Source organism: Halichoerus grypus, chromosome 3 (genome assembly GCF_964656455.1).
Source record: "Halichoerus grypus chromosome 3, mHalGry1.hap1.1, whole genome shotgun sequence".
Taxonomy (NCBI): domain Eukaryota; kingdom Metazoa; phylum Chordata; class Mammalia; order Carnivora; family Phocidae; genus Halichoerus; species Halichoerus grypus.
This window is the reverse complement of record NC_135714.1, coordinates 146,322,108-146,348,700: the sequence shown is the minus strand read 5'-3', so window position 1 is coordinate 146,348,700 and position 26,593 is coordinate 146,322,108. Positions and strand designations below refer to the sequence as shown.

At 36.9% G+C, this 26,593-nt stretch overlaps 1 long non-coding RNA gene across 1 annotated transcript in view; it reads right to left on the bottom strand.

Moving 5' to 3' along the window:
- Positions 1-26,593, bottom strand: part of LOC144381393 (uncharacterized) — a 195,535-nt gene that overhangs the window by 94,963 nt on the left and 73,979 nt on the right. Inside the window, exon 3 of the long non-coding RNA XR_013446569.1 lies at positions 12,829-12,990. This is a non-coding gene — a long non-coding RNA (uncharacterized LOC144381393). The remainder of the gene's footprint in view (positions 1-12,828; positions 12,991-26,593) is intronic.

The following is a 26,593-nucleotide window of genomic DNA, read 5'->3' as shown; positions in this document are numbered from 1 at the left end:
TGCATCAGGCTCCCTGCTCAGCGGGGAGCATGCTTCTCCCTCTCCCTCTGTTCTGTCTCTCTCTCAAATAAATAAATAAAATCTTTTAAAAAAATAATAAAATAAAATAAAATGGATTTTCTTTCATTTTATTACCATGTGTTTGCCACAGTGTTTTGCAGAGATGATGATTAGCACAGCTACAGAAAGAGGGACTTCAATTCCAAACAGTATAACTTGGCCAAGCATTTGAATCAAATACTAATCTGAGATTACCAACCCAGATAATTCTGGCCAGTAAAGGTACATACTACCACACCAATTAGTGCCCTGAAAAAGCCTTTTTAATTTGAACAGAATTTCATACTTACAGAAAAGTTGTAGAAATAGTACAAAATTTTCTGTATACCATCATTCCTATATACCGACATGATCTAATTATGAACATTTTTACCTCATTTGCTTTCATCATTATCAGTAGATAATGTGCATATCTCTTCTTCATAGTACTTATCACTGTTGTAATCTTACATTTATTTGTATAATTATTTGATTAATTTTTATCATTCCAAATAGAATGAAATTTCTGTGACTTTTTTGTTTGCTACTTATCCTGGTGGTTAAAACTGGTTCATAGCAAATGTTCAATATTTTGTTTTATGAATGAAGAAATGATAGGAATGGAAGATGAAGAAAGAGTACATGCCTCAACTATTACGGTTGTAAGAAAGTTATATGTTTTATTTGTGCCCATCAGCTGGGCAAGTCAGTAAAATTCAAGATTGAATGCTGATGTAAAAGCCAAAAGCTGTTTGTTGGAGGATCATAAGAAACAGAGCAAAGAACTGGGAATGAAAGAGTTGGGCTCAGAAACAGAATTTAAAGCAAGAGATTAAGTACATTTCCCTTTGGAGCAGGTTATTTAAGTTCTGAGTATTGGTCAGATGGGCCAGATTATACTGCCCTAACAAACTACCCCAATGCACAGGGTCTTAAACAAGAAATTTATTTCTAATTCACAATTCATGGTCAATACATGATCAATGACTCTTGGTACTCAGCTAAGAACTCTTTATCACCCTCCCTCCAGGACCCAGGCTAATGGAGTAACAACTATCAGGACCCCTGCTAGTAATCATGCCAGAAGAAAAGGGAGTTCTAGAAGGTCTCACCTCACTAATGAAATGCTCTGACTTAACCATGACATTTGTCATTGTCATTTCTACTTTGAACTCATTGTCCACAAGTAGTCTCAAAGCCCACACAATCACAAGAGCACCAGGAGATATGATTCTACCACATGCCTGGCAGACAGAGAACTGGTAATATTTGGTGAATAGCACTCATGATTACTAGCTTTGATGCAGCTATTACATTTCCTGCTCAGCATTCTCTACAACAAATTGGTTTTATAGAGTAACAACAAATCATGAGAATTTTACAGAAATTCAACATAAAGTCATTGTTCATATTTATCCAAGCACAAGCATTTTCCCCTCTTCCCATCCTGCTCAACTTTCTTCCTTCTACTTCTTCAGTGAGATCCCTAATCATCCCAGAAAGATTTAATAACAAAAAGGAAGAATAGCTAATCATTTGTTCGAATCCTTTTTAGTATTTATTTATATTTATACATTCAACAGTTAGAGTACACCTACTATTTACCAATAGAACTTTCTCATTGTAAAACATTACTCAAAACAGCTTATAATTTCAACTCAGTTTCAATTTAAACAAGATAACGATGAGGTAAACCAAAAACACTAGTGTGAGGAATCCAAATTTCTAGTCATAACCCCTTGTTCCAGATACAATAGCTGAAAAAAGTGGCTTTAATATTAATATTAGATTTCTGAGAGTAACTTCCATTGCCAAAGTCTAATTATGTTGGTCAAACCAAATCATATTAAACTAAATCTCTAACAAACAGATCAGTTTACAATATAATCCCGGTATCTGTTGAATCATAGTTGCAAGACACAACAAAAGCATCATTCAGTACTCTTTGGCTGTTACTAGGCAGTAAACAGAAGTAAGAACCAGATCATATTTCATATAATTTAAATAATGTGAAACAGAGGACAGGAGTTTTACCATATACTCCAGAGCTTTTGTGAACTCTACTAAATCAACTGAATAATTCAGTTCTCCCCTATACTAGAGTTTCTTTAACTTCATTCTGTGTGCATGTATTTGCCCTCTTGCAAGTATGTGAGAGTGTGTGTGTACACATGCGCACATGTGTAGTTACTTTACTTCTCACCAAAAGCCTTGAAGTAGACCAGAATAATGATGGCAGCTTTAGGAGTTTGGAAAATTAAATAGAGGAAAGAAGACTGATTACATGGAAAATCTCTTGGAAAATCCTAGAAAGAGGAAAATCAGCTTCTGTTATTTCATATTTTTCTCTTCCAGCACTTCCCCTGTGTGAGGCACTATAAAGGGAACCAAACATACACAGTAAATGAAATAAGAAAGGTCTCTGCTCTCATGGAGTTTACATTCTGGCTGGTGGACACAGGGGGCAATCGGCACATATAAATAAATACAAGAATATCAGACCATGACAAACACTATGAAGAAAATAAAACAGAACAATAAATATGACCAAGAAGGACTATGATTAGGAGATGTTTTAGATATAGTGATCAGTGAAGGATTTGAGGGGTTTGAATTGAGGCCTAATGATGGGAGGGAGGCAGCTTTGCAATGTCTGAAGATCACTCTGACAGGAAGGAAGAGCTGGTGTAAAGCCTTGAAAGCAGGGATGAGCTGGGCATATTAAAGGAAATTCTGATGGAAGAAAACACATACCTAGTCATATCCTGATGAAAAATGTGAATTCAAAGGATAAACAGAAAATCTTATAAGCTTCAGAATAAACGGGTATCTCATAGGAAAGATACTGGGGCTGACACAGAAGTTCTCATTTCCTACACAAATGTTAAGAGATAGTGGAGTGACACTGATGGCATTCTGAGGTAAAAGGATCACTCCTCTGTGAAGACAAAGGAAAGTCAGTTTCAGCACAGGAAGACCCAGAAAGCTTCTCTTCTATACCTTCTTTATTTAAAAAAAAATTACTCAAAGAAGTAGACTGGTGAAATAATAATGAATCAGAACAAAAGCCTCAAGAAATAGAAAGATGTGGTATAAAAGGAAAAGCAGTGAGCCGTGAACCCAGTAAAACTTACTGTTGAGTGTAAGTGATAAAGTACTTGTAATATTTAAAGCAATTGTTAAGGAAAGATTCTTAACTAGAACAGACCATGTTTAAACATTTTAATTTCAAACTGGAATTAAAAATACAGATTATTTCAACTAAACCTGGACATTGGGAAAAACAGAAAAGAAGAAATAAGTAAGGAAAGTTTTCCTTTTCATCTTTACAGTTATGGGGGAGGTTTCAGATATGGTTTAAATTTTTATTTTGCTTGAGAAACACAGTTACAAAATGATTACTAAAATGTTGGCATATCCACTAGTAGAATATATTCAGGATATATAATTTTCAGACATCTAGAGAGGGGAAAGGAGGAATAAAGAAAGCATAATAAAAAGGGGAGGCTATGCATGTGTGGGAGCAGGGGTATATGGGAAATCTCTGTATCTTCCCTTTAATTTCACTGTAAACCTAAAATTGCTCTAAAAATATATAGTCTTAACTTTTTAATGGAAGAAAAAATAAATCTTTAAAAAAGAAAGCATAATATATGATTCTAAGTATATGACAATGTGGAAAAGGCAAACTATAGAGACAATAAAAAGATCAGTGGTTGTCGGGGGCTTGAGGTTGGCAGGGGGAGGAGCATGGAGAAGGGGGAGGGAAGAACAGATGGAGCATAGTAGATTTTTAGGTCAGCAAAACCATTCTGTAGGGTACTATAATGGAGAATACATGACATCATGCATTGGCCAAAACCTATAGAACTATACAAAACAGAGTGAACTCTAATGCAAACTATAGGCTTTAGTTAAAATAATGTATTGATATTCACTCATGAATTATAACAAATGTACCACACTTGTATAAGGTGTTAAAACTGGGGAAACTATGGGGAGTGGAGAGGTGGAGGAGAATGGGTAAATAAGCCCTCTGTGCTTTCTGCTCAATTTTCCTATAAACCTAAGAATGCTCTAAAAAAGTAAAGTCTACTAATAAAGAAAGAAAGAAAGTGTGATAAATACAGGAAGAGTCGAGAGAAAAAATCAAGAAAGCACAAAACAAAAACACAAAACAAAAAGCCTAAAATGCGATGGCAGAAACAAGACCAATCATACCAGCATTCAAAACAAATATGGATCAGTTAAAGGCCTGTATAATAGAAGCAACAAAGTCCAGCTATATGTTTATAAGAGACACCTAAGTCAAATGAGATAAATCCATTAACATAAGGGAATAGATTAGAATCTAACCAAACTAATGCAAGGAGAAAGAAAACAGAAGTGACTTCAAGAAAAAAAAAATAACTGGATTGAAAGGACAGTTATTAATAAGAGTTACAACCCACCAAAGTAGCATAACAATCAAAAACATTTTTGTACCAAGTAACATTGCATTAAATTGAAAAGCTGGAAGAATGATGAAGTGTGATATATCCACCATCATATTTGGAGATTTTAACATACCTCTCTCAGAATTTGAATAAGTTTAGAAAAAAAAAAGACACAAATAAGAATACAGATGACAGAAACAGTCCAGTTATCATTCTTGACCTCAAAGCTATATATGAAAATTTTCATCAGCAAACATACTTTTTTTAACTACTTATGTAACATTTATAAAAATGTACTATGTTTTAAGCCACAAAGATAATCACAGTAATTATGAAAGAAAAATAGTATAAAATCATAATGAAATGAAGTAGAAATAAACATAATAATAAAATCAGGATCATAAACCAGTAGAAAATATAGATATTCAAATGTATTATAAATCTAGAGAAATTAAAAGTGTTTGATACTGGCAATGACAAGACAGATCAACAGAAGAGACCAGAAAGTCAACACATAGATCAAAATAAAAATGGGAATAAAAAGCAGTATTTCAAATCAGTTGAGATAAAAGATTCATTAAATCATGTTTTACAATTTTTTATAGCCATCTCAGGGATATAACTGGATTATTTCCTCACCCTTCACTTCAAAATAAATTCTATAATCAGACCATCAGTTTAAACATCAAAAAATGAAATGACAAAAGAGGAAAAATATGGCAATTTAAAAAAATATTCTTAGGGTAGGGAGGGAGTTAAGATGGTGGAGTAGTAGGGACCCTATGCTTGCCTTGTCCCTTGAACACAGGTAGATAAATATCAAATTATTCTGAATACCCAAGAAATCAATCTGAGGACTGAGAGAACAAACTATACAACTAGAGGTAGAAAAATGGCCACATCATGGAAGGTAGGAGGTACCTTCCTTCCTCTGAAGGTAGGAATCAGTGACATGATTTGAGGGAGAAAAGAATCATGGGTGCTTGGAGGGGAAGGAGTCCTGATCATGGAGACAGGAGAGAGAGAGAGCAGCGCATAAGGGATTGCACAAGAAAAACACTTCCCCAAAACCACTGACTGGGAAAATGAGAGGGGCTGATTATCCTGAGTTTTTTCAAGCAGAAGAGCTCAAAGATTGAAGTTTTAGAAGTCTACGCTGTGGCCGGCATGGAGCCTAACAGGTGTAAAAGTGCTCTTGTGGAGGAGGCAGAGGCCTGGGAGTGGAGAGTGTGCTCTGAGGATGCCCTGGGTCATGCTGGGAGAGACAGTTCCCCTTCTTGAAGTGCACTTGGGAGAGCTGGTGGGCACCTCTGCACTGCCCAGTTCCTTAGCATAAGTGCAGAGACCGCTGCGAGGGCAGCTAACCTAGACACTGGCTTTTTGCTGTGCTTTACTATAAACTCCAGCAGCAGCACACGTTTGTATGACTACCCTTCTGGGACAAACCAGAACCAGCTCCAGCATGGGGAGACCCTCCTCCAGAGGATCAGCCCAGTCCAAGCTGTGCCAGGTCCCCAAAATTTGGAGTTTTGAAACCCAGCCACATGCCTAAAATAAAACACAGGTGTGCTGCACTGCTGGTTGGGCAGATGGCCCAGGCACAGACAGGGTGAAGGCAGGGATCTGAGGGACATCTGGGACACATGAGGGGAGACTGTTCACTCTTCTGTGAGGGCTTCTTGGATAGTGGCAGGCATGAATTCCCCTCTCTGGGGGAGAGAGCTGGCTGACGTTATTCTTACTCCCACCCATCAGCATGGTCAGACTTCAGTGAGCAGCAAGGCACCCCACACAGGAGGCTGGAGCACCAAGCCCTGCCCCCCTGCGCCTTGCAGGTCCTTCTATACTAGGGTGAGTGTGCCTGAGAGTCAGAGCAGCAGTGGGTCCCTCCCCCCAGAAGACCAGCACACACTCCCTCGCTTGCACCAAGTCGAATGACCATGGAGTGCTGCGAAGCTTCAGCTCAAGTGGAAATAGGATCAGGCCTATTTTAACAAGCAGACCAGAGCACAACAATTTAAAATTCACCACACACTGGACAAGGTCCAAACACTCCCCACTGTAGGCAAGAAGAAACTCTGCAAAAGACTGACCTGAGGAAAAAAGCAACCAAAACACAACAGCAGGGTGCACACAGCATACACCAGAAACACTTCCTGAAGCACCAGGCTCTGGACAGTATATGACCTCTTCTTAATAAAACCATTTACTCTCAGGAGCAGGAAATATAACAGGCTTTCCTAACACAAAGAAGAAGAGACCTAGATAAAATTCCAAGACAGAGGAATTCATCCCAAAAGAAAGAATAAGAAAAGGTCATGGCCAGGGATCTAATTGAAACAGATATAAGTAAATGCCTGATCCAGAATTTAAAACAACAATCATAAAGATACTAGCAGGGCTTGAGAAAAGCATAGAAAGCACGAGGGAGCCCCTTACCACAGAGATAAAAGACCTAAAAACTAGTCAGATCAAAATAAAAAATGCTATAATGAAGATGTGAAACTAACTGGATGTAATGACCACAAGGATAGAATAATCAGAGGAATGAGTAAGTGATATAGAAGATAAAATCAAGGAAAATAATGAAGCTGAAAAGAAGAGGGAAAGAAAATTATTGGATAGCAAATGTAGACTTAGGGAACTCAGCAACTCCATAAAGCATAATAACATTCATATCATAGGAGTCCCAGAAGAAGAAGAGAGGGAACTGGGGCAGAAGGTTTATTTGAGCAAATCATAGCTGAAAACTTCTCTAATCTGGGGAAGGAAAAAGACATCCAAGTCCAGGAGGCACAGAGAACTCCCATTAAAATCAACAAAAGCAGGCCAACGCCAAGACATATCTATAGTAAAATTTGCAAAATATAGAGATAAGGAAAAAATGCAGCAGGGGAAAAGAAATACCTAACTTACAAGAGAAGACCAATAAGGTTAACAACAGACTTCTTCAGAGAAACTTGGCAGACCAGAAGGGAGTGTCATGATATACTCAACATGCTGAATGGGAAAAATATGCAACCAAGAATATTCTATCGAGCAAGGCTGTCATTCAGAATAGGAGAGATAGTGTTTCCCAGACAAACAAAAACTAAAGGAATTCATGAACAGTAAACCAACCCTGCAAGAAATATTAAAGGGAACTGTTTGAGTGGAAAAGAAAGACCAAAAGTGACAAAGACTAGAAAGGAACAGAGAAAATCTTCAGAAGCAATGACTTAATAGGTAATACAATGGCACTAAATTCATATCTATCAATAATTATTCTGAATGTAAATGGACTAAATGCTCCAATCAAAAGACATAGGTTATCAGAAAGGATAAAAAAAAAAAAAAAGACCAACCTATGCTCCTTACAAGAGATTCATTTTAGACCTAAAGACACTTCCAGATTGAAAGTGAGGGGGTGGAGAACCATTTATCATGCTAATGGACATCAAAAGAAAGCTGGAGTAGCCATACTTATATCAGACACATTAGATTTTAAACCAAAGACTAACAAGAGATGAAGAAGGGCACTATCCAACAAGATCTAACAATTATAAATATTTATGCCCCCAACTTGGGAGCACCCAAATATATAAACGAATTAATAAAAAACATAAAGAAACTCATTGATAATAACACAATAATAGTAGGGAAATTTAACATCCCATTTACAGAAATGGATTGATCATCTAAGCAGAAGATCAACATGGATGGACCAGATGGACTTAACAGATATATTCAGAACATTTTATCTTAAAACAGCAAAATACACATTCTTTTCGAGTGCACATGGAACATTCTTCAGAATAGATCACATACTGGTCACAAATCAGGCCTCAACAAGTACAAAAAGATTGAGATCATACCATGCATATTTTCAGGCCACAACACTATGAAACTTGAAGTCAACCACAAGAAAAAATTTGGAAAGACCACAAATACATGGAGGTTAAAGAATATCCTACTCAAGAATGAATGGGTTAACCAGGAACTTAAAGAATAAATTAAAAAAAAATAGATGGAAGCAAATGAAAATGAGAACACAGTGATCCAAAACCTTTGGGATGCAGCAGAAGTAGTCATAAGAGGGAAGCATACAGCAATACAGGCCTACCCCAAGAAGCGAGAAAAATCTAAAATACACAACCTAACTTTACACCTAAAGGAACTAGTAAAGAAACAGCAAATAAAGCCTAAAGCCAGCAGAAGAAGGGAAATAATAAAAATTAGAGCAGAAATAAGTGATATAGAAACAAACAAACAAAAACAAAACCCAGTAGAACAGATCAATGAAACTAGGAGCTAGTTTTTTGAAAAAATTAATAAAATTGATAAACCCCTAGCCAGATTTATTGAAAAGAAAAGTGAAAGGACCCAAATAAATAAAATCATGAGTGAGAAAGAAGAGATCACAACCAACACCCTAGAAATACAAACAATTATAAGAGAATATTATGAAAAATTATATGTCAACAAATTGGGCAATCTGGAAGAAATGGATAAATTCCTAGAAACATACAAACTACCAGAAGTGAAACAGGAAGAAATAGAAAATTTGAACAGACCCATAACCAGCAAAGAAATTGAATCAGTAATCAAAAATCTCCCAACAAACAAAAGTCCAGGGCCAGATGTCTTCATAGGGGAATTCTACCAAACATTTAAAGAAGAGTTAATACCTATTCTTCTCTAACTATTCCAAAAATTAGAACAGGAAGGAAAACTTCCAAACTCATTCTATGAGGCCAGAATTACCTTGATTCTAAAACCAAAGACCCCACTAAAAAGAGGAATTATAGGCCAATATCCCTGATGAACATAGATGCAAAAATTCTAAACAAGATACTAGCAAATTGAATCCAACACTAAATAAAAAGAATTATTCACCACAATCAAATGGGATTTATTCCTGGGCTGCAAGAGTAGTTCGATATTTGCAAATCAATCAACATGATATACCACATTAACAAAAGAAAGGATAAAAACCATATGATCCTCTTAATAGATGCAGAAAAAACATTTGACAAAGTACAGCATCCATTCTTGATAAAAACCCCCAACAAAGTAGGGATAGAGGGGAACATACCTCAACATCATAACAGCCATAAAGGAAGACCCACAGAGAATATCATCCTCAATGGGGGAAAACTGAGAGCTTTCCTCCTAAGGTTAGGAGCAAGACAGGGGTGTCTGTTCACACCAATGTTGTTCAACATACTACTAGAAGTCCTAGCCTCAGCAATCAGACAACAAAAAGAAATAAAAGGCATCCAAATCAGCAAGGGAGAAGTGAAACTTTCACTATTGGCAGAATACATGATACTCTATGTAGAAAACCTGAAAGACTCCACCAAAAAATTATTAGGACTGATACATGAATTTAGTAAAGTTGCAGGATACAAAATCAAGGTACAAAAATCTGTTGCACTTCTATACACCAATAATGAAGCAGCAAAAAAGAGAAATCAAGGAATCAATCCCATTTATAATTGCACAAAAAAATGTAAGATACCTAGGAATAAACCTAACCAAAGAGGGAAAAAAAATCTGTACTCTGAAAACTATAAGAACACTTATGAAAGAAATTGAAAAAGACACAAAGAAATTGAAAAACATCCCATGTTCATGGATTGGAAGAACAAATATTATTAAAATGGCTATGCTACCCAAAGCAATCTGCACATTCAGTGCAATCCCTATCAAAATACCATCAGTATTTTTCATAGAACTGGAACAAACAATCTTAAAATTTGTATGGAACCAGAAAAGACCCCAAGTAGCCAAAGTAATGTTGAAAAAGAAAACCAAAGTTGGAGGCCTCACAATTCCGGACTTCAAGCTGTATTACAAAGCTGTAATCATCAAGATAGTATGGTACTGGAACAAAAACAGACACATAGATCAATGGAACAGAATAGAGAATCCAAAAGTGGACCCTCAACTCTATGGTAAACTAATCTTCAACAGTGCAGTAAAGAATATCCAATAGAAAAAAGTCTCTTCAACAAATGGTGTTGGGAAAACTGGACAGGCACATGCAGAAGAATGAAACTGGACCATTTCCTTACACCACACACAAAAATAGACTCAAAATGGTTGAAAGTTGCAGGATACACCATACACAAAAATAAATTCAAATGGATGAAAGACCTAAACATGAGACAAGAAACCATCAAAATCCTGGAGAACACAGGCAGCAACCTCTTTGTCCTCAGTCAGAGCAACTTCCTACTAGACATATCACCAGAAGAAAGGGAAACAAAAGCAAAAATGAACTATTGGCACTTCATCAAGATAAAAAGCTTCTGCACAGTGAAGGTAACAGTCAACAAAAGTAAAAGGTAACCTAAGGAATGGGAGAAGATATTTGCAAATGGCACAACTGATAAAGGGTTAGTATCCAAAATCTATAAAGAACTTACCAAACACCCAAAAAAACAAATAATCCAATTAAGAAATAGGCAGAAGACATGAATAGACATTTTTCCAAAGAAGACATCCAGATGGCTAACAGATACATTTAAAGATGCTCAACATCACTCATCATCAGGGAAATACAAATCAAAACTACAGTGAGATACCACCTCACAGCTGTCAGAATGGCTAAAATTAACACCTCAGGAAACAACAGATGTTGGTGAGAATGTGGAAAAAGGGGAACCCTCTTACACTGTTGGTGGAAGTGCAAACTGATGCAGCTACTCTGGAAAACAGTATGGATGTTCCTCAAAAAGTTAAAAATAGAACTACCCTATGACCCAGCAATTTCAGTACTAGGTATTTACCCAAAGGATACAAAATATCTGATTCAAAGGGACACATGCATCCCAATGTATACAGCAGCATTATCAACAATAGCCAAAATATGGGAAAAGCCCATATGTCCATCAACTCATAAATGGATAAAGAAGTTGTGAGATATATATACACACACACACATATAATGTAATAATATATAATATACAATATATATAATATATAATGTAATGTGGTATGTGTATATATATATATAATGTAATATAACATATATAATATAAGGTAGTATTACTCAGCCATTAAAAAAGAATGAAATCTTGCCATCTGCAACAACGTGGATGGAGCTAGAATGTATTATGCTAAGCAAAATAAGTCAGTCAGAGAAAGACAAATACTATATAATTTCACTCATTTGGAATTTAAGAAATGAAACAGATAAACATAGGGGAAAAAAGAGAGAGGTAAAACATAAAACAGAGTCTTAACTATTAGAGAACAAACTGAGGGTTGCTGGAGAGGAGGTGGGTGGAGGGAATCGTAATGGGTGATGGGTATTGAGGAGGGCACTAGTTGTGATGAGCACTGGGTGTGATATGCAAGTGATGAATCACTCAATTCTACTCCTGAAACCAACATGACACTATAAGTTAACTAACTAGAATTTAAGTAAAAACTTGAAATATGAAAAAGAAATAATCTTAGAATGAGAAAGATCTTCCTAAGCAAAACATAAAATACAGAAGAGATAAAATTAATTGATAAAATTGATTTAAAACTATAAATTCCTATAGAAAAAAATGCAATAAACAAATCAAACTAAAATTTTTAAATTGGAGGAAATATTTGTAACACTTATAATGGGAAGGAGTTAATATCCTTAATATGTGGAATGCTCTTAAAAATCCATGAGCATGGGGCGCCTGGGTGGCTCAGTCGTTAAGTGTCTGCCTTCAGCTCAGATCATGATCCCAGGATCCTGGGATCGAGCCCCGCATCGGGGTCCCTGCTCTGCAGGAAGCCTGCTTCTCCCTCTTCTACTCCCCCTGCTTGTGTTCCCTCTCTCGCTGTGTCTCTCTCTGTCAAATAAATAAATAAAATCTTAAAAAAAAAAAAAATCTATGAGCATGACCAATAGACTAACCAAAAATATTAAGAATATAATCAGTTGGGGCGCTTGGGTGGCTCAGTCGTTAAGCGTCTGCCTTCAGCTCAGGTCATGATTCCAGGTCGTGGGATCGAGCCCCGCATCGGGCTCCCTGCTCGGCGGGAAGCCTGCTTCTCCCTCTCCCACTCCCCTTGCTTGTATTCCCTCTCTCACTGTGTCTCTCTCTGTCAAATAAATAAATAAAATCTTAAAAAAAAAAAAGAATGTAATCAGTTCACAACAAAATAAATACTATTGCAAAGATGTTCAAAATCACCTACAGTTATAAACCAAAAGGAACAGAATCTAAAATTAAATAGACAATAAAATAGATAATCCTTAATAATTATGACCATCTAAAACACAAATACACACCATAAAAATATTTTGGAAAGTTTTTCAATTTCTTTTATGATCTCTACCAAAATAGCTAAAAAAAATTTTTTTTTTAATTTTAGCACATACCAGGGGCGCCTGGGTGGCTCAGTTGGTCAAGCGTCTGCCTTCAGCTCAGGTCATGATCTCAGGGTCCTGGGATCGAGCCCCGCATCGCGCTCCCTGCTCAGCGGGAAGCCTGCTTCTCCCTCTTCCTCCACCTGCCGCTCCCCCTGCTTGTGCTCTCTCTCTCTGTCAAATAAATAAATAGAATCTTTAAAAATAAATAAATAATAAAAGGCAGGTACAAGTCTCACTTATGAATATAAATATAAGAATATTAACAAATAAAATCAGAAGTATATATTTTAAAGCACATTAACATCAATTAGGATTTATTTTAGAAATGCAATAATGGGGCGCCTGGGTGGCTCAGTTGGTTAAGCGACTGCTTTCGGCTCAGGTCATGATCCTGGAGTCCCGGGATCGAGTCCCGCATCGGGCTCCCTGCTCAGCGGGGAGTCTGCTTCTCCCTCTGACCCTCCTCCCTCTCATGCTCTCTGTCTCTCATTCTCTCTCTCGCAAATAAATAAAATCTTAAAAAAAAAAAAAAAAGAAATGCAATAATGGTTTCATGTTAGGAAATCCACAAATTTTATGACAAAGTCACAATCAAACCATATATACTGAAAAAAGATTTTATGATTTAATATGCGTTACTGATTTCCTAAAATCTCAATAAATTAAGGGGCGTGAAGTAGTCTATCTTTGTGAGTGGCATTTATAGGAAACCAGGAAGAAATGTTATAATTAATAGAGAGACACAAAAATAATTTTCTTCCAAAGCACGAAAAAAACAAGGAGTTTCTCTATCACTCTGTGCCTGATCATTTAATTATCTGGAGTCTTTCTAAATTTGTTTCTGTGTTTGTTATTATCTCTTACTCATAGAGTCATCACTTGTGGGTCTCCTCCTGGTTATTTTACTTGAAAAAGTATTTGTACAAATAATTTGAGACTAAAATGATGTACTCTTCCTCCAAAGACAATTTTTAAAGCATTGCTTGTTCCAAGTACCTGGGGCACTAGCAATCTGGGTCACCTGAACCCAAGAAAGGGCTTGGAATTTTACTGGCCACTAAGAATGTTAAATCTGGGTCGAAATCTATGCAAGGACTAGATTCTGATTCTCTTTACTCCCAACAGGCCAATGTTCGAGAAGCCAGCCCCAACTGAAGAATGAGTTATAGGCATCTACCCCTGGTAGTCCCCATGGGGCTCCTGAAAACACAGCTGTCTCATCCTGATCAGGAAACACTCTCTGGGCAAGAGTGGACTTGAACACTTGGCTCAAATTCTGGGTTCTTTTCCTCTAATTCCTTACCATCTTCTTAGCTGTTTGAAGCTTTTAAGATGTTTTTTACATTTTACACAAATTTTGTTATTTGGCTCCCAAAAAGATTGATCTAAATGACTTAGTCTGAAATTCCTAGAAGCAGAAGTCTTTTTTTTTTTTTTTTTAATTCTATGGTCAGAGCTTTTTATTGACCTTAAGGATTCATTCTATTAGGTTCTCTTGGTTCATTCTATTAGGAACAGCAGTCACTAGTCATTTTTCTTCTTTTCCCTAGTATTATTGATACATACAGACCTTTCCTGGCTTATGATGGAGTTACATCCCAATAAACCCCTTGTAAATTGAAAACAATCTTAAATCAAAATGCATTTAATACACCTAACCTACTGAACATCATAGTTTAACCTAGCCTACCTTAGTAGCTCAAAACACTTACATTAGCCTACAGTGGGGCAAAATCATCAGACACGAAGCCTATTTTATAATAAAGTGTTGAATATGTCATGTAATATATTGAATTCTGCACTGAAAGTGAAAACAGAATGGTTGTGAGTCTATCAGGTGTTTACCCTCGTGATCCCTGGCTGACTGGGAGCTGCGGCTCACTGCCACTGCCCAGCATCATGATATCGTACTACACATTGCTAGACCAGGGAAAAGATCAAAATTCTAAATTTGAAGTACAGTTTCTACTAAATGCATATTGCCTTTGCACCATGGCAAAGTAGAAAAATCATAGGTCAGACCCTTGGTCTATAATTGACATATGCCATAAGTTTAAGGTAAACAGCATAATGACTTGACTTACACATATTGTGAAATGATTATTGCAAGAAGTTTAGTTAACATCCAATGTCTCATATAGATACCAAAAAAAAAAAAAAAAAGCTTTTTTCCTTGTACTGAGAACTCTCAGATCTGCTTTCAATTATACCATATAGCAATGTTAACTATAGTTATCATGTTGTACACTGCATCACCAGAACTTATAACTGGAATTTTGTACCTTTGACTACCTTCACCCAGTCCCCCCATGCCCCAGCCCCCACCTCTGATAACCACAAATCTGACCTCTTTTTCTATGAGTTTGGCTTTGTTTGTTTTTTAGATTCCACATATAAGTGAGATCATAGAGTTATTTGTCTTTTTCTGCCCAATTATTCCACTTAGTATAATACCTTCAAGGTCCACAGAAGCAGAAGTCTTACTATTTTATTCTTCAAGATTTTTATCAAAGTTCTGACCAATAAAATAAAGCAAGAAAAAGATTGTAAAAATAAAAAATATTGCAAGTGAAAATATTATTATTTTTGTCTGAAAACAAAAAAAACTATTAAACACAAAATCATATAGGTACAAGGTACAAGAAAATTATATTTTTTTAAGATTTTATTTATTTATTTGACAGAGAGAGACACAGCAAGAGAGGGAACACAAGCAGGGTGAGTGGGAGAGGGAGAAGCAGGCTTCCCGCTGAGCAGGGAGCCCAATGCAGGGCTCGATCCCAGGACCCTGGGATCATGACCTGAGCCGAAGGCAGATGCTTAATGACTGAGCCACCCAGGCGCCCCAAGAAAAATATTTTTGGATCACTTGTTCTTCTGTTGAAAATGAACAGAAAATATAAGGATAAACCTAAAATGAGAAAACACAAAATATAAATGTTATGGTGTTTTTTATGTGTCAGCTTGACTACATTAATATCCCTAGTATTGAATCAAACACTAATCTAGATGTTACTTTGGAGGCATTTGTAAGCATGACTAAAAGTCCATATTCAGTTGACTTTTAAGTAAAGGAGATTATTTTAGATAATCTGAATGGGCCTCTTTTGATCCTTTTAAGGCCTTAAAAGCACAACTGAGTCTTCCCAGAAGAAGGCACTCTAACTGTGGACAGCCGTTTCAGCCCGGAACTCTGGGCCCTTCTTGATGGCCTGACAGATTTGGACTGGACTACCTAGGCTTCACAATTGTATAAGCCAATTTTTTGCAACAAATCTTTTAATATATACTCCCTACTGGTTCTACTACTCTGGTTGAACCCTGACTGATAAAATAGGTAATAAACATAACAAGAATTTGTGTGGGGCCTTTATGAAGAAAAATTTTAAATGTTGCTAAAGAACATAAAAGTAGATAAAGTAGATAAGAGACTTCACAGACTTCACTGCAATTCAAAATATTCCAAATAATTAATGCAATTAAAAATAAAATCCTAACAAGACCTTTTTTGGAGAATTTGACACGTTTCCTCTAAATAAAAAAGAATAATCACAGTGGTGGGAGAGAAATGAACCTACCAAATAGTAAAACATGCCATAAAGCTATAATAATCTTTAAAGTGTGAAGTTACCAGAGAAAGAATCAAATAGATCAAAGAAACAGAATAGGAGCCCAGAAATAAACATATATATAAATAGGAATTTAGTACACAAAAAGTATGATATTCAAATCAGTATAGGAAAGATGGTTATACCAGTTACCTTTTACTGAGAAACAAACCACCCAAAAATGCAATAGATTAAAATAAGAACCGTTTACTTAATTCACAGTTTGGTGGTTTGGCAGTTTGTGCTAGAATAAGCTGGGTAGTTCTTTAGGTCTAGGCCAGGCTTGGCTGATCTTGGCTGAGCTTGCTCTTGGGTCTATGGTCAGCTGACGGGCCAGTGGAGATGACTGGTTTGAAAGGTCTCATTCATATATCTTATGATTCACTGAGAGTAACAGGGGAGACCAGGCCACATGTCTCTTATCATCCAGCAAGCTAAACTGGGCTGCTTTATATAACATCAGAGTTCTGAGACTAGCAAACAGGTAAGCCTCAATACACAAGCATATTTCAAGTCTCTGCTTGCATTATGTTTACCACTGTCTCATTGGCCAAAGCTAGTCATATGTCTAAGCTCAAAGTCAGCAGAGGAGGGCACTACCAAAGGGCTTAGATATGAGGAGGAGTGAGCCAATTGGGGCCATTACTTCATTCACTATAATGAAATATTCAATAAATGATGCTGGGAAATTGAATCATTTGGGGAGAAAATAGGTTAGATTCTTTTATTGCATCCAAATAAATTCCAGATACATTAAAAATTAAGTGTAAAAATTGCCATATTTTAATAACAAAGGTTGGCAAATGACAATATAGAGAATACATAGAGAATATATTTGCAGCATATATGGCAATAATTAGCAAAGAGATTTTAGAAATAAATAAGAAAAAGATAAACACTTCTGTTAAAGCAGTGGGAGCAATGTAGATACACAATTCACAAAAGAAATATAAATGGACTTCAATTGAAAGAAATATGCCTAACATCAGTAATAATCAAATATAAATGAAAACAAAACTGAGGTATCAATTTTTGCCAATGATTTTGACAAAATTTAATGTCAAAATTTAATGTCAAGTGCTAAAGACTGTTTGGAAATAGATACACTCACATAATGTTTGTTAGAACATAAATTGGCAGGAAATCCAAAAAAATAAGCATAATCTAACTTCACCTTAAACAATGAATAAAAAAATTCGGTATTATGTGTGTAAATGTATATAAACACCTAAGCAAGTATATAGAAAGGGCTGGAACAATAAATACCTTACTGCTTTCAGTGGTTACATCTGGAAATAGGTATAAAACCTAATTCAATGATGATAAATGGAGACTTTCATATTTTACTCCAAATGTCTCCTATTGCCTCAATTCTTTACATTGAGAATGTATGATAAATCATTTAATAGACACCTTTTTTAAATTATTACAGGACTGTAGGGTGAAATGAGCCAATATTTTAGTCAGTGGTTATATATAACTACATTTTTATATTGTAACTACCCAAATAGGATTATACAAGCCAAATAAACATCAACCTGTCCTTTTGGCACAATCAAAACCAAAAATTGTCCCTCCTCTCTAGATTCTGAAAGTCAGTCAACAAGGCTTTGTGAGATAAGTTGAATAGACTTGAAATTAGGTGGGAAATATCTCCTATATGGCTTATTCAGATAAAAGTATGGGTATTATGTAGTATAATTCTTACAACCTGTCTTGACTGACATGATGATGTTAAGGTAAACAGAGACCCAACCTCGAAAAATTCTAAGAGATTAAAATAAGAGGGCATCGTAGAGCAGTGCAAAGAACTGGCTTTGGTGTTGGATAGTTCTAGGTTCAAATCCAGACTCCTCTACTTTTTTTGAGCCTCAAGTTACCTCATCTGTAAAATAAGGTTGTTTAAGACTTAACTGAAACCTATTGACTAATATGTCTCAAAATTTACACTTAACATTTTCCCCTACAACAACTTCCTATATGACTTTAGGGAGAAGGCTAGAAGTCTGAGAAAAATTAGAGCTCCGTCAGAAATGAAACCAAAAGAGGGGCTTGGAATTCAAGAAAAGCCATTTCGGTTTCCTTGTAAACAGGTATTAATACTAACAACTCACTGTTTACTACTGAGCATGAGTGGAAGAGATCCTGACAGAGGGACTCACGGCTGTGCTCTGTGGTCCTGGTTTGTAACCACTAGGCAACTGAGCTGTTTTGGCCCCAGAAATACTAATCCCAGTTCAAGTGAAATTAGAGCCAAAGACTTCAGATCCACAGCAGCTACACCATGTGTTAAAGGATTCTTAATAGGTTCATAACATCTTTCACAGGCCTTTAGGAACATAATGAGGTGAGTCACTAAACGAGAAAGATGAGAGAGAATCTAAGAGGAGAAAGGAACTGAAGTTTATGAAGGACCATTATGGCAAGGGGACAGTAAGAAGTAGTTAAAGTGGTCACAGATTTGTGACTTAAAGGAGTACAAGCCAAAAATCATGACGAAAAAAATAAGATTTCAGGAAAGTGAGTAAGAATAAACTTTTTAAATTAATAAATTTTAGAAAGCAATGGATTCACCTCATTTAGCAACCAACTAAAAGGGCAATGTATTAAAGAGAGACAGTTTGACTTTTTTGTGATTTTTATTAGCCCCTGGAATCCTACTGTAAACTCCTTAAAAATGTAACCTTGGGAATAAAGAAGAGTATCACTTCAAGGTATTTCAGTAAATTGCACATAATTTCTCCTCATAAGGACAAGGGACCTGGGAAACTTGTGTTCTGAGCTCTGGAGGTAGAGTGTGTTGCCAAGGAGACAAAGTGTCATCAGGGATAAGTCCTTCATAATCAGCCTCCATACATGTTTCTTGGGATGAGGAGCTGCACTGCCAGCACCATCAATTTTAGGGAGGCAATCGGGGATATAAATCATTCCTGTTGAGGATTCTCCATAGCAAATTTGTAAGCTGTCTAGTCCCTCTTATATACATGTCATCCACAGCAGCACTGCTGAGGGGAAATATTTTGCCATCTCCTGGTCTCCACCTGGAGGGATTTTTCCCAAGCCTCTCTCTAGCATTTCTTTTCTCTGCCATTGGTAAATTTGTTAAATATATCTGATCTACAGCTGAGCTCCACTCTTTTCCTTTTCTCAGATGTAGACTACTCTTCTGATCTTCCCTGATTTTCTACTTATCAGTACTTCCCTGCCTTAGTACTTACCCTAAGCACTTGGTATTTAATACTTCTCCAGGCAGAGACATCAGCCCTGTCCAGACTTCCAGGATCCAGGTGGGTAAATCAGGCTAATCTTCATGTTCAGTTAGGAGAAATATTTGGCTCCCTATTATTCATATCCTCGAACCTGACTTTTATTCGAAGTAGGATTTTTTTAGACTTTACACATTTTTTTAAAATTTATGAAATTATTGGGAAACTGGGTGGAGAAGATGGATGCCCTGAATGGAAGCCCTTCAGAAACTCTAAGAAAGGTGCTGAAATATGATGAATTTATTTTAACTGTAGCCCAAACACCATATGATTCAAAGAGTCTTAACCTGATGTCTTTGGGTAGGCCCCAAGAGGTCCATTGACTCCTTGAAAATTTATAGAAATCTTTGCATGTAAGTGCACTTTTCTGTCCCTAAGAAAGGTTAAGAAACATCCACCTAATTAAAGGAAGGATAATAACAGCTAACAATTAGTCCTTGATTTGTAAAAATATAATTGTTTAAGCAGCTTGGATAGATTTGAAGAAACACTAGAATCAGCAGAGAAAAATGAAATTATAAAAAGTATAAAAAGAGTTTAATAATTGCAGACTATAGAATTGAAATATATATATATATAAAGAGAGACAGGGAGAGAGACCTTTTTACCTTTGAGTTTCAGAAGAAAAGGAGTTAGGATTGAAGAAAGACATACATCCTCAGATTTAAATGGCTCTCTGAGTACAGAATAGGATAAATAAAAGTAAACCCACACTTAGAAAAATGGTAGTGAAACTGCAGTACATCATAGATAGAGAAAACCTTAAAAGTAATAAAAACAAATAATGAAAGACAGATTACCTGCAAAGCTATGACATTTAGTTCCCAACAACAACATTACTAATATCTTCAAAGTCCTAAAATTCTAGATCCAGCTAAGCTCTCATTAAAGAATTATAGTGCAATAATAAAAATTTTCAGAAAAACAAAGTTGAAAAAATTTATCATTTACAGATCTTTATGGAAAGAATTGAAAGATGAAGAAAATTGGACCAAGAAGGAAGGAATAAGCTGAAGGAAAAGTGAGCCACGTCATTGATAAACATAAGGTAAATGTACTAAGTATATTCTTTAAAAAATAAATAAATAAATAAACAAAAACAACATTAAGGGAGGGTTACAAATGAGGTAGACCTAAAATACTGGGGGAAAAAAAACTATTAAAAAATGGAATGGGGAAAGCAGAATTAAAACATTATAACTTTTCAAGAAATGTGAAGATATCACTTTGGTCTTTGTTAAGTCAATCATGCATGTTAAAATTTTAAAGGTTACCACAAAAATAGAAATAAAATGTATAATATCAAAACTGTATTAGGGAGAAGAAGGAATAAAGAGAAGTAAGGAAGGAGAAATAAAAAGCAGCCAGAAAAAGGGAATGGTAAAATAAAGACACACAGGAGGTAGAACAAATAAAATCAGATGCATTAATAATCATAATAAGTATGAATGGATAAGTTTGATAGTTCAAAGTAGGTTACTTTTTTTATCAAATTTTTCAAATCAGCTATGAGCTAAAAGAGACACATTGAAAACATATGATACAGAAAGGTGAAAATAAATTAAGGAAAAGGTACACTATGGCTTCTCTAAGAAATCACCAAGGGCTAAAGACTGCAGATGATTCTGGTGCTTAGGACATGCAGAGAGGACAAGGATAGGGACAGGAACTGGTCTTGGACACCAAGCTGGGCCATCTGGTCAAAGACATGATGAAGTTCCTGGAGCAGATCTCTTTCTTTTCCTTCCTTGACTTCCTTCTTGGGCCATTTCTTGAGAATGAGATATTAAAGATGGCAGTCTTTCAGAGACATAAAAGGGGTCATTGGGAACCATAATGACTCATTGATCTAGATGTCAAATGCTCCAAGGAAGTAGTAACTGCCATTCATGGTGTCATCAGCTAGACAAAGCATCCATTATCTGAGGGAAGACTACTGGGGAAACAAATCAGCAAACCCTATTCTCTCCTTGCAAGGTGGTTGGACACTGTGACTTTGTGTTTGTGCATCTGATCCCTTCTTTTCATAGTGGCAATGTTTCTGTTCCTCCACCCAACAGGTTGCTGCTGATCAATGGTATTTTGCTGCCACCCTGGGTAACTTGGCTAAAGCCACCTTTAATGCCATCTCTCACTCTGACCTCTGGAAGATTAGTCTTCTGACCAGGAGTTCCCTGATTATCTTAAAGAAGAACACTTAGTGGGGTGCCTGGGTGGCTCAGTCAGTTAAGCGTCTGCCTTCGGCTTAGGTCATGATCCCAGGGTCCTGGGATCGAGCCCCGCATCAGGCTCCCTGCTCAGCGGTAAGCCTCCTTCTCCCTCTCCCTCTGTCTGCCGCTCTGCCTACTTGTGCTCTCTCTCTACCTCTGTTAAATAAATAAATAAAAATCTTTAAAAAAAAAAAGAACACTTAGTGTCATTGCAGAGAACTCAGAATTCTGCTGTGACCAAGCCCATGGTTTTTATACCAGCAAAATAAAGTGAATTAAATCTAAGGGGGAAAAACTAGATATACCAGGCAAGTGTTAAACAACATAGACTTTTGGACAAAAAAAAAAAAAAAAACTTCGTAGGAAAGGAAAGATCAATAAAAAGGAGAATTGCACCAGGAGATATAACAATCCCAAACCTGTGTTAATCTAAGTTGTAGCTTCAATTTTTTCAAAGCAAAAATTGACAGAATTACGAAGAGAAATTGACAAATCTATGCTCTCATAGAAATGAGCTCAGCAACAGATAAGAGGCCAATAAAGTCTATGATATATTAAGAACTGAAAAACATTAAACTAGCAACTCCCAAATAATCCCTTACACACTAATAATAATACACTAAATTCTCTCCCTGCCATATGAAGAATTGTCCTGAGAGAGAACTGAAAACCCACCAGACTTCACAAGGACTAGCCAAATGAGGCCAGTTTCCCCTTGTGCCTAAGAAAAAATCAGGACCAGAAACACTGTTGGGGGTTAAGGAAACAACCCTAAAAGGAAAGCTGAGAGCCCAGCTCGACACTAGAGAGAAAGAACAGTGACCACAGCACTTAAGAAGGGGGTTTTCAAGCTACATTTCCACAGACTCCAGGGAATTCAGCTTCTAAACTCACTGGAGCAGGCTGCTTACAGGTAAAGGTCACCGGTCTCAGGTTGACCAGTTGTATGTGGTAGAAGTTGGACTAGGCCATAGTGCGTGATTTGGACACTCAAGCCAAGCTGACTGGTCATCTGAATGGAGCAGACACTTCTGGGAATGGAGAGTTTAGAAGTTCTATAGTTCAGAGTGAAGGTGGCCTTCCCATTTCTTTTCCCTAACCAGGCTTACAGGGAACAGCAGCCTTTCACAAGGTGAAGAGTTTAGTTCTTAACACACCATGGCCTCCCTCTTTCCTGGTTCAGCCCAACCAACCTCCTAAAATACCTCACTTTATAGCCAGGAAGAGGCCAACAGGCTTTTAGAACAGTCTCTAAACAGATACTGAAATTAATAACTCAACTGGGTTCATTCTGCTGTCAAAGATCCCAAGGATATGGGGAGGTACAATAGGTTTTCAGACAGAGGGTAGGTAGGAATAAAGTTTGGAGGCCCTACTCCCACACGCACAAGCTGTGTGTCTCCAAACGCAGGTTACAGGAAATGAGGGCAGAGAGAGATTAAATGTCTGGTTTAGTCAGTGAGCTGCATAGCCAAGATTAGAACTCCAGGCTCCCTGAGCCACTTCCTCTGTGTCACACTGTTGCCTTATTTCCTGTTTTCCACCCTGGTTAATCATTACATGAAATTTGAAAACCAGTCATCAGGCTAAAGAATGTAAAGTCTTTAGGTAATTAAGGATGTTGTTGATAAAGAGCCAAGAGAATGCTATCTACATGTAAAATATTTTCCCATATGTAAAGTAAATAGATGTGAACTCCAGCTATTAGGGTTAATATCCTGCTTCATTTTGCATTTGGCTATTGGTTTCATCAAAATTAGGCATGTTAAGAGTGAGGCATGCTGAAGTTTCTCTTGTTCATTTTTGGTTTTAGTTTTTCAACAAAACTTAACTTGAAATAGCAAGAAATGAGTCGATCCAATTAATAAACCAATCTAGAACCCATGTAATTTTGCCAGAGTCTTAAAATACATATTTATTGATCATTTTGATAACAAGTAATAGAAATAATATACCTTTTGTAAGAACTAAGTAAGGCATTTAATTCTTCCTGTAAAGGGATAAACTAAAGACATTTGTGAAAGCAGATGGCTTGTTCTGCTATATTCATTCGTTATGTGTTCATTACTGCTATCATTTTTATACTTTACACCAGAGATTGGTAAACTTTTTCTATAAAGGGAGAGATAGTAAATATTTTCAGCTTTATGAGCCATACAACCTTGGTTGCAATTATTCACCTCTGCCACTGTAACAAGAAAGCAGCCATGGATGGTATGTAAACAAATGAGCATGACTAGATTTGGCCCCAGGCTGTAGTCTGCCAGTTCTCTACTCTCTAATACAAACCATATTGTGTGGCAGGACAGGGTAGCTTGCCAAGTGAAGTATATCGTCTAAACCGGTTGACTGACATTTTTGTATGCAATTAAACTTACTTAATCTCTTTATAACTTATTTATACGTCTTATTTCACCGAGGGAATAAGCTTTTTTGATGATGGAGACAATAATTTATTAATTTACTCTTCTCCCTGAACCTCACACAGATGACGTTTCCCAGAGGAAAGAGCATGGGCTTCACTGTCAAACTGATCCGAATTCAAATCCGGATCCTGCCATTGATCAGCTGCGTCACACTGGATGGGTTATGGACTCTCGGTCTCTATTTCTTCATCTGTGAAACTGGGGCTAATACCTACTTCATATTGATGGATGCAATGACATGTAATGGAAATAATATACCGTCTGTAAGAACAAAGGCATTGAATTCTTCCTGTAAAGGGCTGAAGATATATTCATGATAGCAGATGGCTTGTTCTATGTAAAGCACATAGTAACTGATTGAGTCTGACTCCAGGTCAAAATCCTATGTGTGATCTTTTGAGCCTGACTACGGGCCATTAACAAGGCTCTGCATGGCACTCTTCATGGGGCAAAGCTGTCCTCCCCACACCAGAACAAGATAGTTTACAAATAGGGCATCTGTATTTAAAACAGGATATACTCATTTTCTACACTCACTTAAAAAACCAAACTTTTCTTTATAAATGACTCCTATAAAATAGGGGGCAGTGGCCTCACACTACATCAAAAACTAATGATGTAATGTATGGTGATTAACATAACAATAAAAAATTTTAAAATAAAAGGAGGCAGTGGCCTCATCACAGGGAAAATTCAAAGACTCAATCGATGCACAGCCTTACATTTTTCTCCTCATGGCTCTTTTGAGGATGATGCTTGAGAAAGAATACCAGTATCTGGTCACGGCCGGGGCGGGGGCGGGGGGCGGCTGGGGGGGTGGCAGTACCAGCAGCCCTGGCTCCCTTCAGCTTAAGATATGTTACCACAGACGGTGCTGGGAATTGTTCCCACTCACATCCACACAAGCCACTTGTTTGCATCCTACGATGATGTCATGGCTACGGCTTCTCATTTTTTGTGTGAATTCCTTATTCAACATGAGCTTGAAGGGCTAATACAGACTTAAAACCAACTTATTTGGGGTGTAGCTGTTTACCAATCCAGTGACAGAGAAAGGCTCAGTCTATGGTAATTACTGTGGTTTATAGGATGTCTCAAGTGTATTGCACAGAATTTACAACCCCAGTATTACAAGGTAGGAAGCAAGCAATGGGTGATGAAGGCAACATTCCAGGTTCTATTTGTTTGCTGCTTATTAAGATGAAAAGGCATAATGTAGCTAGTATTTCTTCCGACTAGAATGGAAACAAATGATGTGCCTTTCAATATGCAAAGCACTGGAAGTGTGTTACTTTGGTGAAGATAATGATGAGCTAAACCCTAAAGGTCACAGAGCCAAGATAAGAGGTCACACTGCCAAGAAGCAAAAGAGAAGACATTAAAAGGATTGATCAATGAGAACACTCTGCTGTGGTTTCATTTTTCTCCTGGACGTTATAGAAGAGATAAAGTGAAATCTGAGAAAACAGAATCTCCTGGTGCCTGTGGGAGAGGATACAACATGCTATATAACACCAAAGAGACATAATCATATTGCAATTTGTGAGCAGTCACGGGAAGAAAACTTGTTTTGGTTCTGCCAAGATTACAGAGCACATGAGAAGTGAGAAAAAGACTAAGAGTTAGCAATGAACACCTAAGGAAAAAAAAACTTCTGAAGGATTTCTTCCTTACAGATCATTAATTTGGGGATCACACTCACTGTAGCTGAATTCCTCGAACACATTTATTCACAAACTACTCAGAATGCTTCCAGGCCACCATCCCTACCAAACAAGCCATCAGCAGTGGCTGAGAAAGAAGCTAATTCCATATTAGCCAGAGTGGTGGGTAATTAGCAAGGTAAATCAGCTTGAGGAAAGATGTACAATGCATTCTACATCAAATATAAATGATTTTTAGAATATCCACGTGCTGTTTCCTTTTGCTAGCTCTAAGTTGAGAGCTTCCAATCTGTATCTAAATATTGCTTCTGTCAGAAATCAGCTCACTGATACCAACACCCACGAGTTATTGAACACCTTGGCACTTATATTCATCTCATTTTATCTCCATGCCAATTGCTCAAGGTAGATTTTATGTCCATTTACAAAATGAGGAAAGTGAAGCTCTGAGAGATTTGGAAAGTGACTGAAGACAAAGAAGTAGTAACTTGTGGAGCCAGGATTAGAGCCCCAGGCTGTTGATACAAAGTTTATGCACTTTCAACTCTGTCATAAGCCACCGGAATGTGTCTCAGTATTGTTTTATGGTCACAGAGTGAT